Genomic DNA, 10,562 nt, shown 5'->3' with positions numbered 1-10,562 from the left:
GGGAAATTACCTGCAAGTGTGAACTGTAGCCAGTCCTTCCTACTAAGAAACTTGTGGTCCAATAGAGGGAATTGCTTACCACCAGTCAACCCTCACAGCCAAGGCATCCAGAAGTGCACCTGGCAATTACTATAGAAGCTCAACTGAGGGGAGAATCAGATCTGGCTGGGTGGTCAATGAAGTCTCCAAGGAGGGGACACGATATGGGACTTAATGAAGTTGGGCAGGAAATAGGATTTGAGGTAGACTATCAAAAATTGTTTGGATTTGCATGGCTGAAAAAAGGATATTCCATGTGTAGAAGTGTATGAGCAAAACTACGAATTGAAAAGACAGAGAGGAAAGCAATGTTTGGGGAGTTGAGAGTGTTGTTACTGTTGTTAGGTATGTTGTTATTTGGGAAGATCAAATTCCACCTCAAGTCCTGTACAGGGAGCAGTAAATAAATATATTGTACCTTGCTCATTTGGTGTGAATGTGTAAGGATCACGAATCTGATTTTTATGTGTGATATGTGGAATCAGCTTCACTCTCCTAACTTGTGTCTGTGCTATTGCTCTTGTACATTCTCTCCTGGTCTAAGAAGCTGTGTATTTAAGTGCCATGAACTCCAATAAAAACAGGTTTGTTCTTTCCTCCAACTTGTGTTCCTGAAACCCATGTTTACAGGACCACGTTTACAGTTACTTACACTCTGGTGTGTTACCTTTAATCACAACTCTGTTTGCTACAATCAAGACCTAAAGGTGACAGTTTCATTTGGTCTGAACACTACTGATTTCTGTGAGACAAGGTATTTTTCTCAAGCATTTTTGGGTACATTTCTTTCTGAGAGCGAGCCTAGTCCTTGAACACATACTGAAAGCAAATTGCCTGGGTTTGAATTCCAGTTCTGGCATTTATTAACTGTAGAACTTATGGAGGTACATATTTAATTTCTTTTGCTTCAGATTTCTCATTTGTTTTAAGTCTAAATATGCTAATTCATGGAGAGTGCATTAACAGTACCTGGCAAATAGTAAGGAATGGTTAGCTTAAATCATGCATCTACATGACCTCAAGGAGACAAAATTAAAATTATACATGGAGAAGGCCAATTAGGGGAAAAAAGTCTTAAACGATTCCTTTGGTGTGAGACAGCAAAAGAGAGCATTGGTATTTCATCAGTAGAATTCTTTCTTCCATTTGGGAGACCTAGTTTCGATTATCAGCAATCTGTTAGTGAAGGCTGTGTGTTGCTATGACATTGAACAGGTTTCATGGAGCTTCTAGCCTGAAGCAGTCTAAGAAGAAAGGCCTGGTAACCTACTTCCAAAAACTCGGCCAAGTAAAACTCTTGTGAACACAAAAGTCCAATTCTAATGTACGGGAGGTCATCCTGAGTTTGGGGCTGGCTTAATGACATCTGCTAATAACAAAAGCCACCCATTTCTGTCCAGCCAATTCTGATTTATAGTGGCAACCCTGTAGGACACCATAGAGATGCCTCATTGGGTTCCCAAAGTTGTAAGTCTTTATGGAAGCCGATTGTCATGTCTTTGTCCTACAGAATGACTGGGGGGTTCAGACTACCGACCTTTTGGTTAGCAGCTAACCTTTTGGTTAGCAGCTAAGTGTTTAAGCTGTTGTACCACCAGGGTGTCTTACCAATAATAATGGTGTCCAAGCAAAGAAAAGACTGACTTTAATCAATCCCATTAAATGAATCCTGAGAAAGCACTGATAGAATTCACAAAAAGGTATAGGTATATGTGAGCCCTAATCATCAGTAATGCACTGCACCACAAGGGTGGTTTGAACCAAAGGACTGAGTGTTCAAATTCACCAGCCACTCCTTTGAAGCCTTATGCAGAGTTCCTATGAAGCTGAACCAAGACTCCTTGGCACTTAACAGCAACAGAAATAACAATCAACAAGAATATTTAAATTAATCAACAGCCAAGAGTCATGGTGTATTAAATCAGCCAATGGAAGTCAGCTACCTTTGAGCAGGTTGTTTTCTCAGCCCTCTAGTGGTGGGGAGCAACATAGTGAGGAGGAATGGAGTTGCCAAGCCTACCTCATTGAAGGAAAAAATGACCTGGATTTGTGCTGTTTGTCCTGGATAAAGTTAATAGCAAAAGCTCACATTTTTCAAACATTCTGTTTTTCGTAGTAGTTTCATTCATGAGATCCAAGAAGCATTCTTTTTTAAAAAAAATAACTTTTAATTATACATTTAATAAAGAAATGAATTATTTAAGAAAATTAAGTATTACAGATAAGAGTAAAAATTCCCTTTGAACAACATTCTGATCCCTCCACAGGGCTCATTGCCGTTAGTATTGTGTGCCTGACACTTCTTTATATTAATTTCTACACAAAATGGGTGATGTTGTTTTATAAGTTCTCTCTCTCTCTCTCTTTTTTTTTTTTTTTACACTAGTGGTAATATGGTTGTTGTTAGGTGCTGTTGAGTTCATTTTCAACTTATAGGGACCCCATGTGTCAGAATAGAAATGGCCTGCTGGGTTTCCTGGTCTGACATCTTTAATGGAGCAGATCACCAGGTCTTTGCTTCTATGGAGTCTCTGAATGGGTTTGAACCACAAACCTTTTGATTTGTAGCCTTGTAATTAACCATTGTGTAATCTGGGATTCTTAGATTTAATATACTACTATGGTGGTGGTTACCATACTACAAATACTATGAATCGGGCTGCGAACCACAAAGTCAGTAGTTCGAAACTACCAGCTGTTCTGCGGGAGAAAGATGATGCTTTCTGTTCCTGTAAAGATTTACAGCCTTGGAAACCCTGTACAGGGTTTGGAACCGACTCCACGGCACATAATAACAACAATGGTGGTGGTTGTATGGTGTGGGTCCAACTCATAATGACCCTCTATGGTGTTTGTGAGGAAGTAAATCTTTACAGGAACAGAAAGTCTCATCTGTCTCCCAAGTAGCAACTGGTAGATGCGAACTGCTGACCTTGTGGTTAGCAACCCAACTTGTTTATTTATCTATTTATTTGCTCACAGAATGTCTTGGAGATCTTTTCATAATAATAAAAGTAATTTCACTGTTGTTGCTGCTGTTGTTAAGTATCATGGAGTCGGTTCCGACCCATAGTGACCCTGTACAGGGTTTCCGAGGCTGGAAATCTTTACGGGAACAGAAAGCCTCATCTTTCTCCTGTGGAACAGCTGCTAGTTTCAAACTGCTGACCTTGAGGTTAGCAACCCAATTCGTAACCACTACGTTACCAGAGCTTCCTCTTTCTTTGATCACGATATAAAATGCTGCCTCTTTGGCCCATGAGCATATTTCTCTTTGGAGCCAATATTACTATGTTACAGCAAAGGAAACTGAGGCCCAGGGAGTTGACACTGGTAGTGAGTGGCAGGTCTAGGGCCAGAACCCAAGACTTTTGTTCCAGATCCAGGTTTAATTTTTTATTTCTTTCCATTCTCCTAACATACTTCTCCCAGGACTGAGACATTTGCATTTGATGACCTATTTCCTAGTAGTAACATTCTAGGAGCTGCCCAAACACTTTCGATCAGGCACTCTGTGTTCAGTGAAGGAAGGCAGTCTTCAGGAAGTGGACAGCTATGTATGCCTTAAAATGGGGAAGGAGCAGGCTGCCCATATGCCTGACCTGACTGATTTCCCTACCTGTTGTAATAAAGCAGACAGGTTCATTACCTATGACTAGAAGCTCCAACAGAAATATCTGATTTAAGTAAAGTTTAAGGTAATGATACTATAGGAAAGGGAGTGGAGAACCATGACACGTGATGAGACCCGCTTGTTTTGAGCAGGAAAGGAAGATATGAATGCTCTAAGTGACCTACATACTTTAAAATAATAGGGTTCCTGGGGCCTATTGGAAGTATAAACCTCAGAAAACCATGAGCTGCTTTGTTATGGACTTTTTTTTAGTATTTTACAATGGCACATTGAAAGAGTTTCTTAATTAAAATCCCCCAGTACTTCCAAGGAGAAGCTTCTGATAGGATTGGACCAGTGCTTTCTTGCTTGCCTGTTGGAGGTTGCAGTGCCAGGAGGCGGAGTGCCCACCTCCATCAGCTTCTGGAGCTGAAGGGGCACGCCTGCAGGCCTGTCACAGGAGATTCCAGCCTGAGCAGACCCAGGCAGAAAGCACAGAGCCAGCAAACTCAACATGGCCTTATTGCCCCAGCGCTGCCAGGACACTCCCCTGGACCCAATTAGCAGATTGGAAACAGCATCCAAGTGTGCTACGACCACAAAGTTAAAGAGGAATAATAGGCATGAAAGAATCAAGTGGGGAAAAGAGCATTTTGGATACTGCAGGAGCAATTTGCTTGTCAGAGAGCTAACGAACCGAAACACAATAAGTTTCTGTTCCTTAATCCTCTTTTCTAACACTGCTGGGGTTAGTTAGCTCAGGGAAAAGCACACACACACACACACACACAAAAAAAAAAAGAGAGAGAGAGAAAGAGAAGTACTGATTGTTTGTATGTCCAATTTCTTATTTAATATAATTTTTTAAGGCTTAATAGAAAAAGGAGGGCATCATTAATTTTAGAGTGTGCTAGAAATGAAAAATGATCTACTGATTTGTAGTATGCAATTTGTTTCTTTAACATCTTCAATAATGTGTGAATGTCACATTACATAACACTTATAATGATTAAACCAGAAGATGAAATAAGATAGGATAGATCTTGTGTTCTTCCCTTGACTAGTGGACAACTCATCTCATTAATCTCTCTTGGGCTTGCAACCTTAAATAGAAAAAGCAGTGTTATTGGGGGAGATTTATAGCCAAAAGACTTAACAGGCTCACTAAGGAAATCTTACAGTACTTTTTAAAAATACCTCAAAAATAATTATTGAGATTTATATTCATTATGTTGTTGTTGTTGTTGTTAGGTGCCATTGAGTTGTTACCAACCCATAGTGACCTTATGTACAGCAGAATAAAATACTGCCCGATCCTGGGCCAACCTCACTACTGTTGCCACGCTTTAGATTATCAACGCTGCCACTTGGCCAATCCATCTCGATGGGGGTCTTCCTCTTTTTCTCTGACCCTCCACCTTACCAAATATGATATCCTTCTCCAGCGACTGGTCCCTCCTGACAATATGTCCGAAGTATGAGAGATGGAGTTTGGCCATCTTGGCCTCCAAGGAGCACTCTGGCTACACATCTTCCAAAACGGATTTATTGGTTCTTTTGGCAACCCACGTTCAATATTCTTCTAGAACACCATAACTCAAATGCATAAATTCTTCTATGATCTTCCTTATTCACTGTTCAGCTTTCACATGCATATGAGGTTATTGAAAATACCATTGCTTGGGTCAGGCACACCTTAATCCTCATGCTGACATCTTTGCTCTTCATACTTTAAAAAGGTCTTGTGTTTTACATGAACTATAATATATCATAAGGAGCTCTGGTAGCGTAGTGGTTATGAATTGGGCTGTGAAACCTCACGGTCAGCAGTTCAAAACTACCAGCTGTTCCACGGGAGAAAGATGAAGCCTTCTGCTCTCGTAAAGATTTATAGCCTCAGAAACCCTGTACAGGGTTGCTATGAGTCGGAACTGACTCCACAGCACGTAACAACAACAACAATAATATATTATAATATGTAATATGTTTACATGGACTATAATATGTAAAACATTGCCTGAACCAATACAGTAATGAGTGGTGAACTTTCTCAGCTACTTAATTTTATCAGTGCAATATTAAAATGGGCAGTTGATGCCACATCTCATGGGAAGTTAAAACATTCTCAACCCAATTCCATTTTTTTATTTTAGAGAAATGGTGGCTTCAGTGTAAGGGACTTGATTCACTGAGCTGACCACTGAGGAATGCTCATGAAAAACCAGAGTGCTTGCAATATCATAAGAATAGACTGGCACAGAGTCGGTACCAAATTGTTCTTAAGTGTAATCGAGTCATAGGGTTTCCAAGGAGTAGCTGGTGGATTTGAACCACTAACTTTGTGGTTAGCAGACCAGTCATTATCCTATGCACCACACCAGGACTCCAGATACCAACTAGCCCCTTATTAAATATTTGTTGGAAGGATGAATACATTGGGAACTGTGAATTTGTTTCTCTTCATTTAAGTCTTCCTTGAAACTGAAGACCTGACATGTGGTATGTAATTAACCCTAAGATCAGTTTACTTTACGCAATTTTTAAAGAAAGTGCCCCTGCTACACTTTGGACCCATAAGCTGGAATTACTGTTGAAAAGAGATTTAATTTAGCAACTCACCCAATAAAAATCCACTGTAATGGAGTCGATTCAAACACATAATGAACTTCTATAGGGCTTCCAAGACTAACTCTTTATGAAAGTAGACAGTCTCATATTTCTCCTGGAGAGCTGCTGGTGGGTTTGAACCGCTGACATAGTGGTTTGCAGTCCAGTGCTTATTGTATAGCACCCCAGGACTTCTTCACCCAATCTGAGATATCTCTTTAAAATCAGCATTAAATCTTGCATGACTACTTCCTCCTTTGGTGTGTTCATTCCTTCTCAATGAAGCCTGTTTATTATTAGACCTCGGTTTGATGAGTTCTGTTTTTGTAGCCCTAGATCTTGATTATGTCAAATGCATATTAGACACATTGTAAACACTTTCTGACATAAAAAAAAAGTGTGATTTATTTGAAGACAAAATCCACCTCCCTGAACTTCTTACCTGATGGACTTACTTCTGTCTTCTGCATAAAGGAGCACATTAACTCCCTCTCACACAGGAATGTTTGATATTTAATCCCCCCTCAAGCTCTCTGCTGCAGATTAATTCCTCATTCCCTCAATTAATTATTAAGTGATATGAAATATTTCTACCATTTTTAAAAAAACTTGGAGCAGTGTTAATTTTTGGTTTTGTTTTCTTTTTAAATTGGATTTATGATTGATCTCATTTGTAGAATCAATTACTGTAGAATTTTATCATACCCATTTTCTATCTTATTGTGATTTTTTTTCAAATGCTGATTCTATCCATAATGTTGATGCAAGAGTACTGTATCTTTTGCAGATTTGATCAGAAAAATTGATAATAGAAAACTGGATAACTTGATCGATGCTACTAGTGGCCTGTTCTCCCCTACCATGACACTATTCTATAATTTAGCTCTCTTGTGAGATTTTCAGGTCTTCAGAAATTTCCTCATTGTGAAAGATATGACATCAGAAAATGTCAAATCTGTGCGTCCTTTCAACCTCTTTTACAGATTACACAAAACCAAGTCCTATGTTAGTTACAAGAAAAACCTTGAGTATAGAACCAAGTTCAAAGAGCACTCAAGACAGAAGTCCTTTCCTTAGTATTACAGTTGTTGTTGCTATGTGCTGTGGAGTCGGTTCCAACTCATAGTGACCCTGTTACTTCTCATCATATCATTCACAAAGACAATACCAAAAACATTTAAACGTTGTATTGAGATTGAATATTCTGTGGAAGGTTTTATATTCTTCCATGTGAAGGTCATATTCTACTGCTAACATGAAAATAAAGTAAAGTGGTGACCTTTACCTCCTTCTTCTCTAAGACCATCAGGAAAATATCTTCTATTTTGAAATAGAAAACTTTAAAAACATGGTATTGTGGTGGTGTTGCCTAAAATCTGGTAGATTACAGGCAGAAGTAAGGGTGCATGTGTGTTTGTGTTATGAAAGAGGTATATGTGTAGGAGGGCATTATGTTTGTGTGAGCGAGGTGTGTGTGTCTGTGTGTGTATAAGGGAAGGGTTTGTGTATATGTGTTGGCATGCACACAAGGTTAGGTGCATTTTCCTTATACCATATCTGAGGCATAAGAGAAACAGGATGTTTTACTGGTCAATGAAAACTTTTCACATATTCACAATCTGGGTATAGCCATTGGGGACATGCAGTCTTGCTTTGTGCTTATGGAAGGGAGCTCTATGTTTGATGAGGAACTGTACATTTCTTCAAGGAAAAGAAAATAGCTCTTTGTGCCTTGCTGACTGAATAGCTAAGTATTCTTCAGCTGCAAGTCTCATTGTTCCCATTATTCACTATTTAAGTACATGTAATGTAATGTCTTCACTGCCATAGTCAATCCTTTCAAAGAGCTCTCTTTCTTGAGTCTCTGAATGCCAGGACCAAGGAACACTTTTCAGTGTATTTTATTTCTGGATTGTAATAGAACCAATCCATAAATTTTCATTATTAAAAAACACTAGAAAAAAGTCTCCCTTAGAATTTTCTTACAACTTACTGTTACTATGAAAACGTGTTTTTGTTTTGTTTTAAAATCCTTAAAATCTGTTGTTTCATCAAATTGTTTGTGGAGAAAATTTAAACCTCAGTATTGTTTAACTGCAGTCCAACTGAGAACTATCATACTACACTTCTAATCAAAAAATAAATTGAACATAGTGGTAGGCTTACAGAAAGAAAGAGAATTGGATTTGATTAGATTAGCTCTAACCTGCCTGGAATAAAACTGTCTGCCTTTCCTGTTATTTGTCAATGTTTATAGCCGCTTTCGTCTACAATGCTTTCACTATTATTTCCAGGTGGTAAAAAGCAGTCAAGCAAAAAAGACACTCATAAATGTCACAAAAGAGTAAGGTTGTCTTTTTTTTTTTTTTCATTTCAAGGTCTTTGAAGGTCAAGTTCAGCCCACTTATGGGAAGTAGGATGATGGGGAGCATAATGTTAAGCTGGTGTATTTAGGCATATAATTTATGTGAAGTTAATATGTTTGTCTATCACTCTAAGAAAGCAGAGGCAAAATATCCTGGGACGATTAATTTTATTCTACACATGTTGTTTACCTGCTAAAAGGGAAAATAAGTAAAATTTCCATAATTTGTGTAAAGGAAGGGAAGATGTTCAACTTGTTTAAAACAGATTGGGATATGGAGCACTGTAATTCTTTCCCTGTTCCTCCTGTTGTGTTTGCATCTTCTTCCTGGCAAAGACCCCAAACTAACAGAGGAGCTCTGTTAAGAATTTTTGCATTCCAGTGAGATGTTTATTTTTTTTTTTTTTTTCCCTGGAGGCCTTTATGTTTTCTTTTTATTGTGAGACTTTATTTTTTACCCACTTGGGAGCCTCAGCAATTGTAGTTTAAAGCTACTAAAAATAAGTATGTTCTTTGATATCAATGAGTTTCTTTTAGATTTTTTTCAAACTATAGAAAAACCCAAAAGTTGTATTTCAAGGTGCTACTAGCATGGTCATCTGGAGTTAAAAATTCTCAGAATGTTCTATCATGTATATATGTTTTTTATTTGGAGATGTTAGACTTTAGTACCAATGTCAAAGGCAGTGTGTGTGTGTGTGTGTGTGTGTGTGTGTGTGTGTGTGTAAAACAATGGTTGAGTGGTGGAAATGACCTACTCTAACTTCACAAGGAAGGAAGAGTAAGATGTAATATATATTGAACATGAATCCTCATTAGTGATCAACAATGGAGTGATGAGGTTTCTCATATGAAAAATGATGGGGCTTCAAAAAGTTCATGGAAAATTGAATTAAAAGATAAAGGAATATAAAAAAAAAAAACAAGGGTAAATTGCTACAATTTGATGAACTTGATTTATACTTCTGGATACAGTAGCTCAAAATACCACCTGAGAGGGAAGCATTCTTCACAACAAGCATCAATCTTATCCCCTCTGTATACAGGATTCATAGGGATGGGCAACTTAGATATTGGCTACCTAAAATGAATGGAATATAAAGGTATGAAGTGACTGGCTAACAAGTTTTCAAGAGGGAGTTTAGTTTCAACGTGTGTGGCAGAAGGTAAAATGCCCACTAAATAGTTTTCATCTTGTCTAGATGGGTCTGGTGAAATAAGATGCAGATAAGATTCTTTTGATTCAATAGTGAATAATTGTCACTATGACTAATTGTGACTGTCACAACAGTAAAAAAACATCATACAGGAAGAAAGCAAAACATCATTAAGACAAGAAAGACAGAGAAGCTCAAAATGGATGTCAGAAGACACACTGAAACTTGCTCTTCAGTGTGGAGATGTGAAAGCAAATGGAAGATATGAGGAGGTACATGAGCTGAACAGAAAAGTTCAAAGGTCAGCTCAAGAAGACAAAGTCAAATATTACAATGAAATATGCAAAGATCTGGAGTCAGAAAACCAAAAGGGAAGAACACGCTCAGCATTTCTCAAGCTGGAGGAAACTGAAGAAAAAATTAAAGCCTCAACTTTAATTACTGAAGGATACTCTGGGAAAATTATTGAATGATGCAGAATGCATCAAAAGAAGATGGAAGGAATACACAGAGTCACTGTATCAAAAGGAAATGGTTGATGTTCAACCATTTCAACAGGTAGCATATGATCAAGAGCCAATGACACTGACGGCAGAAGTCCAAGGACATTGAAGGCATTGGCAAAGAACAAGGCACCAGGAATTGATGGAATGAAAATTGAAATCTTTCAAGAAAGTGAGGCAGCACTGGAGGCACTCACTCATCTATGCCAAGAAATTTAGAAGATTACTATCTGGCCCACTAATTGGAAGAGATCCATATTTGTGCCCATTCCAAAGAG

General features: G+C 38.3%; 1 protein-coding gene and 1 pseudogene across 1 annotated transcript in view; one reads left to right on the top strand and one right to left on the bottom strand.

The window, feature by feature from the left end:
* LOC102813713 (alpha-N-acetylgalactosaminide alpha-2,6-sialyltransferase 3-like) overlaps positions 1–10,562 on the top strand; it is a 929,267-nt gene that overhangs the window by 352,150 nt on the left and 566,555 nt on the right. The window lies entirely within an intron of this gene.
* LOC102825896 overlaps positions 1–10,562 on the bottom strand; it is a 178,081-nt pseudogene that overhangs the window by 29,219 nt on the left and 138,300 nt on the right.

Source organism: Chrysochloris asiatica, unplaced genomic scaffold (assembly GCF_000296735.1).
Source record: "Chrysochloris asiatica unplaced genomic scaffold, ChrAsi1.0 scaffold00002, whole genome shotgun sequence".
Lineage (NCBI taxonomy): Eukaryota > Metazoa > Chordata > Mammalia > Afrosoricida > Chrysochloridae > Chrysochloris > Chrysochloris asiatica.
This window is presented reverse-complemented; position numbering and strand designations above follow the sequence as displayed.